Genomic DNA, 10,716 nt, shown 5'->3' with positions numbered 1-10,716 from the left:
CATATATATACACACAAGCATATATAATCTATTAAGGTAGATACTATGGAGCAAGGCTTCTTAATCTGGAAGTCTATGAACTTTTGTATCTACATCTACCTATATACATACATATGTATACATAGAGAGAGGGATAAATTATTTCAGTATAATTGGTTCCCTTTGCAATCAAATTTTTAAAAATTTTATGCTTTTAAAAACATTATTCTAGGGGCCTATGGATTTCACAAGATTGCAAGATGGGTCTATGACACCAAATGGGTTAAGAAGACCTGCCATAGAAAGTAGCTTTAACGTAGGTATAATAATACAATTAGAGAAGCCTAGAAATTCACACGAACACACACACAATCTGAGAAGGAAATCAGCAATAAAACCAATGGCCTCAGATCTTTATACCTAAGTAAAGGATCATTAACAAATAAAGATAACAAGCAAGGTGAACTAGATATACCAGACATCTTTTATCTCTATAGTCTCTCTTGATTACATTAACTCATGGGTTTAATTATTATCTCTGTACTCATGGCTCTCAAATCTGTGTACCTAGTTCTAATGCTTCTTCTGAGAATTTGTGAGAGGGAGAGGAAAGCTAAGCATGATCCAATATAGACTCTAAATTTCAAGAGAGCAGATTTCAAAGGGTACAGAGGAAGGATGGAAAGGATCTCACTGATCAAATTCTATAGGATGCCATGAAGGAAGAGTGGGAAGCCCTCAAGAATGAAATTCAGAAAACACACACAAAAACAATCCCATTGAGATGGAAAAGGGGGAAGAGTCGAATGAGATCAAAGTGGACACAAAGCAAACTTATTAACCAAGTTAGATTTTAAAAAAAACATGAAGATGGAAACAAAGACAGAGAAAGAAAGAGAAATACAAATGGAACATCATTTAAGAATAGTGTCAGAAACACTGAGTTCAGAATAAGCTGAGGGTGATGAGGAATGCTAACCACACTAAAAATTATTTTTTTTGTACCTATGTTGCGGGAAAGAGAAGGATCAAAATTAGATCTGCTCGTGGTGAATGGAAGCAAAGATAACAATACAAAGAGAAAATGGAACAACTTAAATCTTATTTCATTTATTTCCTTGAGGAGAATCATCTTTGAACTGGAAGGTACAGATGCAAAAGAACTAAAATAGAGTTGAAATCCAAAATAAGTAGGGAGATAGTAAGAAAGCATTTAATTGCCCTTAATGAATTCAAAGCTCATCCCAGATGAACTACATATTCAGTTACTAAGAACACTGGCAAAAAGTGATTGCTGAGCTATTGTCAGAGGTCTTTAAATGGTTGTGAAATAGCTTGAAAGAAGAGATATGAGAAGACAGTACCACCCCAACAATTTGCAGAGGTAGGAGATTCACAAATTTTTGAACATTGAACATATTTGCAGACTTTTTCAATGTGCTGATCAGTTGTGTTTCATTAAAGAAGGTTTTTTCTCTTTTTCTTTTTATTTGTCTTTTAAAATATTATCTATTATATGGTAAGATCTCTCAAAGGGGAGAGATATTGAGGGAAATTATGGGAATGTTTTTTTAAAAAAAGACAAATTTAACCTTATTTTAAAACCATCATGAAGCTCTCATCTTTCTTTGTAGAGGTAAAGTATGACTTGGACTTGAATGCACTGGTTAATTTTATTGACCTTTTTCTTCTCTTTCTCCTTTGTTATAATGAGTTGGTTTTTAGAAGGGAAGAGGAGAGAGAGACTGGGAAATGAAGGTGAAGTAAAAGAAAAATATATCAATATCAATTTTTTTAAAAGAATGATCATGCTCCACATGTGTAATGGGCATCTTTTGGCTTACCTTTTCAATGGATGAGGGAAAGGCTGAAGAAAGAGAGAGATTTGGAATTCAAAAAAAATTTTAAATGTAAAAAATAAATGAATGTATGAATAAAAAGAAAAAATGATCATGGAAAACAGGATAGATATGGCAGGATTTGAAAATGTCAAACAGTGTGAATTTAAAAAAAAAAAAAAGCAAAAGAGGTCTGCCAGTAAACTTGTCCTTGATGTCTGGAAAAATTCTGCAATGTTTCCTCAAAGTGTAAGTTAGCGGGTATCTACAAAAGAGAGCTTCATCTGGAAAGGTATAACAATCTAAATAATCCTAGACTGACAAGTCAAGGGAATGCTGTAAATATAAATTTAGCAAAGCACATGACTAAGTCTCTAATGCTATTCCTGTAGACAAGATGTTGGGCTTGGATGACAATATAGTTAGGTAGATTCAGAACTAGTCCAATAGCCAGCCTCAAAGAGTAGGCATTAATGGTTCCCTGTGAACTTGGAAAAAAGCCCCTAGAAAAGTGCCTGCAGAGATCTGTGCTTGTTCTTTTGCTGTTTAACAATTTTATCAATAAATTTGACAAAGGAATTATGAAATTTGAAGACAGCACAAAAGGTGTAGAGAATACACTAGATAACTTTGTCCAGTTTCAAAAAGATCTCAGCAGGCTAGAACACTGAACCCACCCTAAGGTGACATTTAACTGGGAGAAATGTAAAGTCTTATATTTGAGTTAAAAAAAAAAATCTTCACCAGTCTAAGCTGAGGGAGGCAGGGCCAGAAAGCAGGTGATAGGAAGAAAAGATGTGGAGGTATCAGTGGACTGCAAGCTTACGATGAGACCACAGTATGATTTGGCTGCCAAAAATGCTAATGTGATATTGGGCAATGTTGAGAGGCCAAATGGCCCACTTTAAACATCTGGTATATGGTGTTCAATTTAGGGTGTCATAATTGAGGAAAGCCATTAGTAAACTAGAGAGTGTCTAAACATGGGTTAACAGGAAAAGAGCCTTAGTATGAGAATATGAGAATCAGTTGAAAGAACTATTGATTTTTATCCTAAAACAGAAAAGACTGGGGATAGTAGAAGAGGAATCAATTTCCCCTTCACCAAAGATCTTCACAAAAGGCTGGATTACTACTTGTTAAGCATATTTTAGAGGTAAATTTTGCTGAGGTAGATATTTGGCTTCTAGGGAATTCCATTCAACTTCCAAATCTTATATTTTGTGGTTTCTTCATATCATACAACTCTAGATCCAGCCCAGTACTGAACTTTAGTGTTTGAAGCAACTAAGTAAGGCAGTAGAAAGAGCCCTGGGCCTGAAGTCAGGAAGACCTGAGTTCAAATTCTGCCTCAGACACTTAGTTGTGTGACCCTGGCAAGCCACTTCACCTCTGTCTGCTTCAGCTTCCTTAATTGTAAAATGAGGATAATAATAGCACCCATATCCCAGGATTGTTGTGAGGCTCAAATGACATATCTGCAAAGGGCTTAATAAAGTGCCTGGTAAATGGTAGGCATTTAATAAAAATTTATTTCCTTACTTCTTCTCTGTGAGATTTTCACTGAGGTGCTAATGCTTTGGACCTTCCAGCCGTGTTGCAGTATGGTCACTAAGGGTGCGACCGCTGCACGTGCTGCAGCTTCTTGGAGCCACAGGTGAGAGTCAGGTGGAACAGGTGGACACCAAAGATGGAAAGAGCCCCCACAAGGGCTCGGCAGCCATCACACCAAAGGTACTGGTCCTCCCTGAGCACACCTGAAGAAGCGATACAAGGGCACTCTCACAGTCTCTCTCAAGAACTTTGGATTTGACTATGCAACATGGGAGACACTGGCACAGGACCGCTCAGAATGGCGTGCCCACATCAGAAAGGGTGCTGTGCTCTTTGAGCAAAGCAGAATTGAGACAGCACAGAGTAAACACAGGATGCGCAAATTTGGTATATCCAATCTAAATAGTCACACAGACTATCTGTACCCAACCTGTGGTAGAGCATTCCGAGTTTGTATTGGTCCAATCAGCCACAGTCGGACACGCTGAAATTTCACTTTATCATGGTGATGTCATTTTGGTCCTCTTCGAAGGTGAAGGACAGCAACCAAGTGTTTTTTATTCACTTTAATACTTCCAAGGTGAATGGTTAGGCCAATTTTATCTAAATTGATGTTTTTTCACTATAGAGACTTTAGATTGTTCTGGGGCAGAATGTCATTTATAATGTAGTGGGGGTTCATGATATAGTCTAGTCCTCTGATTACTTGGCTTTCCTCCAGCCCAGTTGACAAAATCACAGATTGGAAAGGATGGTTAACTGAGACAATAAAGTCTTCAGTTAAGTGTAATGAAGTGTTTGTACTTTATTACCCCTCTATGATGTTTAAAGAAACTTCTCTATCAAACTTGATCAGATTAGAGGAGGGTTATTAGTCCTTGACTAAGTGAAAAATTATATGCCTGATGCCCTTTAAGAAGTAAGAGAGTCTCAAGGGACCAGGAGTGGAGAAGCTTTGGAAGGCTTCAGCATAAAGGAGTTCATAAAGGAGTTTTGGAAGATCACAGTCTAATGGAGGAGACAACATACAAACTAGATATTTAGCAAATATATTGAAGGTAACCAGTAGAGGGAGGGCATTAGAATGAGGGAGAATTATGAAACTCTTCCTGTAAAATGTGGAACTTTAGCTGGGACTTGAAGAACTTAGCCAAGAAAGCCAGGAGGCAGAGATGATAGAATTGGTGATGATAATATGAATAGGAGATAACTCCTATACCCCTGACTTTCTATGTGTATGCCCACTCTATGTGTATGCCCACTTTTCCCACTGATGCTACATATGTTTGTGGGAGAATGTGCCCCAGGTTTCTACAGGAATGTTTTGTTACTATTTTTCATGTCATACCCTTCCAGTAAGTGCCTTTGCTATGAGCTAATTGTGCCAATTGGTTGGCTATTAACAATAAACGTATTAGTGGAGACTCAAGCCATAGAGAAGCTTGAAACTGAAGTAGTTGTTTATGGGACACCAGCTTTTTAGAGTGAGTTGGAAGGAGGGGTGGGTAACTCAGAAGGGCTACTATAGTGATAAAAATTACATACATTTCTATAACACTTCTTAAGTTTTATAAAGCACAAGATTGCCTGAATAAGAGTTTTGGGAAAGAGTCCCCATCAATAAGGAATCTATTTGGACTGCCATAGGACATCTATTATGGGCAAGAAGGTGACTTCTTTTATTTTTAAAAATAATTATTGATATATTTTGTCTTCTATCACCTACATTTCCGGACATAGATCTCACTTCTCCTGTTTCCTCTCCAAAACAGCATTAAAGAAAGTAAAAAAGGAAAAAAATTAAACAAAACCAACCAACAGTTAAAAATGTAACATTATGTGCAGTGTCCTGCACTAATTTTGTTTTTTACATCATATTTTTATTGTGAATTCAACAATTATTTATAACCACAAATATTTTAAAACACAAAGTACTCCAAGAGGACTACACTACATGAAACTATGGACTTCTGCCAAATACATACATACTGAAATATATATATGCATATATATACACATAGAGAGAGCCATACATGTATACACACATTTGTTGTTATTGTTTAATTGTTTCAATCACATCTGATTCTTTGTGACCCCATCTGGGCAGTAAAGTGATTTGCCATTTCTTTCTCTAGCTCATTTTACAGATGAGGAAATGAAGGCAAATAGGGTTAAGTGACTTGCCCAGGGTCACGCAGCTTATAAATGTCTGAGGCTGGATTTGAACTCAGGTCTTCCTGATTCCAGATCCGGTGTTCTATCCACAGTGCTACCTAGCTGCCTGTGTGTGTGTGTGTGTGTGTATGTATGTATGTATATTTATCTATCTATTTATTTAAAGAAAAATGAACACTTGGAAAATGTCTAAGAACACTTCTGGCTTTGTACCTCTACTCCACTCCTTTGCCAAGAGGTACGAGGTGCGTTTGTTTCATCATCAGTCTTTACAGGTATGATTGGCGGCTGATTTCATCAGCATCCTGAGCTCTTTCAGAGTTGTTTCTCCTCACAAAATTATTGTGATCATCACATAAACTATTCTTCTGGTTCTACTCATTTCACTCTTAGTTCCTACAAGTGTCTCAACATTGATTTGTCATTGTCCTCATTTTTAAAAAGCTGTTATAAGATTAGGCCTGGTGGTCTTGAGACCACGATGACATTTTTCCCTTAAGAGAGGCTATAACTTATAGAATCTGTGCATGGAAACCTTTGTTATAAGATTAGGTTCAATGATGTTGAGGCCATCATGATGGTCTCCCCTTAAGGGTAACTGGGAGCTTATAGAACATACTCGTAAAAAATTCTGACAATAATATTTTTCTAAGATTGATACAGCTGTGTACCCAAAATGATATCTTGTCCGCCACCAGCTTGTTTTTCTCCCTGAGAAGCCCCCCAAATAATATTTTACCCTGACCCTAATGTGTAAATTGGCCAGTTAGGTGAAGAACTCCAAATTTAGAACTCCACTCTCAGAAGGGTACTTTGGAGCACACCTTCAAGCTGCTCCCCAACACAGTGCCACTCTTACATGATAGTGTATGTCTGAGCTGTAAATTGGGTCCCTTTTGCCCGCTCCCCTTCTCCCTCTTCCCCATTTGCCAATAAAGCTTTGCATTGAACTGAGTCCATTGTTTTACATGTTATTCTCAGCATCTGAACTCATTAAGGGATAATTTTCCCCAAAGTCTCTGGCTGACCTATTCTTTAGACATAAACAAGGACAACCTATTGATAGACACACCTTCACTTGGGGAGCACGGTGCTCCTGTTGTAGAAAGCAAGGATCAACAGGGAACCCTATGTACTCCAAAGAAGGACTTTGGGGTGAAGCTCTGTCAGTATAATTTCCCACCATTCAGCTTCAATTGTTTTATGGTTGTTTTTTTCCATTTCCATTGTTGTAGGAATTGTGTATATTACAAAGACTTTTCCTGGTTCTGATTACTTCATTTTGCATCAGTTCATATAACTCTTCTCATGCTTCCTTGTATTCATCATATTCAGCATTTCTTAAAGAACAGCAATATTCCGTTCTATCCGTGTATCACAATATTCTGAAGCTGATGGGCATCACTTTGCTTAATTTTTTGTGTGTCAGTGGTGGGGGAAGGTGGTTAGCCAAGAGGTTGAGCTATGGCTATTTATCCTTGCCCTACTACTAGTTCGTTGACTAGATGCGACTCCTGGTATAAACATTTTCATTCTGCTCTATGAAGTTGTAGTAAATGAATCTATAATTATTATTTTTTCATCTTCTAGCCCCTAGCCAGAGACAATCTTCTGGTAAAACACTGCACTTTTAAATCTATTTCCTTTCTTCAGTTGCTCCCTTCAGTGCTTCCTCCCAACTTCATTTCCAATAAATACACTCAGATTAGCAATGCCTGTGGTTAACCCCATTTATTTCAATGCCACTTAGAAGGCAAATAAAACAAAGGTAAACAGATTTTCACTATACCCAAAGGAAAAGGTTTTCAGTTCCCATGAGGGAGCCCAAAGGAAGAAAAAGCCCAAAGGGGAGAAAGTTCAACAGAATAGCATCCATCCCAATACAACTGCCTTATCAACCCTTCTCAACCACACAACTTCACTTCCAGGGTCTTTGTTCTTACTATTCAAAGAAGTTGCCTCCACCTGCTTTTCTGCTCTTTCAATTGTAAGCATTTTCTGGAGGCCTCTCCTCTTCCAGCGCTATGGGTCTTTTAGGCTGGGATTCTCTTCCATGGAAAGTTAGGGCTAGGAAGCTAGCTTCTTTTAAAGGCCATCAGAAATATAGCCAATCCTCTTCCCAGTCAATGCCAAGTATCACTTCCAATTAAATAAAGGGAACATCTTCACACTTTATAAAGGAATAACAAGGAATTGGCACATATTAATACTCCTAATTTCTGTTATGTACCCCTTATATTGAGTGATGATATAAACTGAGCTGGGATAGAGGGCCAAAATCAGTTGATCATGAAATAACTAGTCCTCCAACTACATTTGCTACTACAAAAAGTACAGCTATTGATATTTTAATGTACCTCCCTATCAAGTGAGGAAGTCCTATCTTTTAAGACTAAAAGAAGAATACATTCCCTTCAATAACCACCAAGAAGGTTAGGTTCTTACCTTGGATCACAAGGGATAGATTGTGTATTACAACACCAGATGAAGATGGGGGACAGTTATGGGGGAAAATGTCCTCTCTGCCAGTGATGTCAAATACAAATAGAAACCAGGACCACTAAACTGTACATAAGGATCCCTGCAGGCCACATATTGATTTAGGAAACACCTGTTAGTATTATCAATGTTTTATTGTATTTTTAGTTATTTTGTTAAATATTTCCCAATGACATTTTAATCTGCTTGGGCTGTACTTGGGATTATTGTGGGTCCCCTTTGAGTTTAACACCTCTGATCTATAGAACTCTGTAGCCTTTAATTCCCTTACACATATAATTAATTAGTCTCTTCCCCATATATAAATTTTCTTGAGGCACTTTTTCTTCATAGTAATTCGATCTATCTTATTTACCTCATCTCTCCCCACTATTAAACACCAGTTTATTCATGAAGGGATTGGACAAAATAATTTCTAAGGTCCTTTCTAACCCTAACTCTAAATTTTTCTAACTCTAACTTCTAACTCTAAATGTATGATTGCTTTCTAGAAAACCCCCAAAGAAAATGGATTACACTGGAAGGGTTGAAAAAAATCATTGAACTAGGACTAGAGAATTCTCCTTAAAATTATTTTATGTAACATTGTAAGTATTTAGATTGTATCTTCCTAACAGAATGTAATAATAATACTTATAAATAATATTTACATAATATTTTATAGATATGATCTCATTTGATCCTTACAACAATATTGTCATGTTTTACTGTTTTACTGGCTCAGAGAGCCTAAGTGACCTGTCCATGGTTACACAGCAATAGGGATAAGAGGTAGGATTTAAACCCAGGTCATCCTCAACTAACCTCACTCTCTCTACTTTGCCCAGTGTTTTTCTGAAAGGGCAGAGTTATTTGCTATCCCCAGTGCCTAACAAAATACCCACCAAGCACACACAGGAGGTGTTTAATGGATATTTGATGAATTGAATCAAATGAAGAAACCAGAGGCCCAGAGAAATTATGAAGGTCCCACAAATCATAACTAGCAGGGGCAGGGTGTTAACCAAGGTCCTCTAACTCCCATTAGTATTCAAGTAGGAAAGCCCAAGGGGCAACAGTTAAATCCTCCCCTAACGATTCTACATAGAGACACAGAAGTACTAGCTTCCTTAAAAGGCAAACTCTGTTTACTTCCCAGGCTAATTTGACCTCCCTTTTAATAATAGAGGAGGTGTTGTTAAGCCTCTACCATATCCAAATGAAGGCCTAGGTGCTGATAACTGATAGGGAAAATCCCTGAGAAAGGAGTGGGAGTTGAGGAGGTGAGGGAGCAAAATTAGACACAGACTCCTAGATCTGAATCTCACCTCTATCCTCAGACTTGAGATAAATCTATACCTACCTGTATGTGTCATTCAAACAAAAGTTCTTTCTTGGTTCCACTCCCCTCACCAACCAGTAATTTTACCTACCTTCTAAGGACAGTGAAAAAATGTGACTGACAATACTCTGAGGTGGTGAGACTCAAATACCCAAAATATTATGCTCAGATAAGTTTCTCCCACCCACCTAGGTTATCATATAGAGGAAAGTGGGAACCTTTTATGGACTCTGAGAATATGGAATAAGGGGGGCATCAGAATTTAACTGTTCTCTCCCTACCCCACCCCCTTCTTTTCTCTCTCCCCTTGCAATAAGAAGACCTGGAAAGTTGCCCTGGGCAGGTACTGGGCACCACAGACTGTCCCCTCCTGCATAATAGATAAGCCCGGTGGCAAGAACAGAACGTGATCAGGAAAGAGAGTCTGTCTGTCGGGAAGCTGTCTGACACATCCCAGCGCTACTGCCAAAACTGATGTCTCCGTTGGCAGGAACAGTAAACAGGGAGGGAGCTGCTGTTACCCCAAAGCAAATGGAGTGATGAGGTAACCAGTAATGCCCTGGCGATCCATACTCCTCCAAGGGTCTTGGGGGAGGGAGAAGGGGCCTAACGAGTGCTATTTTGAATAGAAAGTTCTGTCAGCATTGTAAACCCTCAGAGGTCTTATTTCCTAGGGCTGAGAGCTCTCAGAGAGAGCTGGAGAGGTCAAGGGCATCTGAAGCGCTTGAGTGGAGACAATGAGAAAATGCACTGCAGAAGAGAGGAAGGAAACACTTATTTCCAGAGACCAGGAATGTCCCCAACTAGAACGAAAATTTTGGTACCATGGTCAAGCTTCAAAAAACAGGCCCTTCTATGTGGACTTTTTAAGACAAATTTACATGGAGCTCAAGAGCCTACAGCCTTCTGAGGCGGAAGCTGAGGCCGCTGCTGAGGTCCCATTGGAGGAGGGGGGTTCACGCAGAGGAGAAGCCAGCTGGCAGCTTCTAGGTGCCATGCAGCTGAGGGCGCCGGGAGAGCACTGGATTGGAAGCCTGCAAGACTCGGGCTCGTCTTACTCTCGAAGGGCTGCGGTCAAAGCAGCCAGTCGCTGAAGTTCTTTATGCGTCAGTTTCCTCCTCAGTTACACGAGAACATGAACAGTATCTGCCCGCAAGGTGGTTATGGAGAAACCAGTGAGACAAGGTGTTAGGTGCTTTGCAAGTCTTAGTGTGCTACACAAGGACGGCTGGCATTCTCACTGCCACCCGTGAGCTCAGTCATCTCTGACACGGAGCCTGCCACCCGCACCCAGCACGTTTCAGCGCCCTGGGGCAAGGCTTCCTTCCCTGGCCTCATCCGAGCTCTAGG

Source organism: Notamacropus eugenii, chromosome 1 (genome assembly GCF_028372415.1).
Source record: "Notamacropus eugenii isolate mMacEug1 chromosome 1, mMacEug1.pri_v2, whole genome shotgun sequence".
In the NCBI taxonomy this organism is placed as follows: Eukaryota; Metazoa; Chordata; class Mammalia; order Diprotodontia; family Macropodidae; genus Notamacropus; species Notamacropus eugenii.
The sequence above is the reverse complement of the archived record's forward strand: the minus strand, read 5'-3'. Positions refer to the sequence as shown.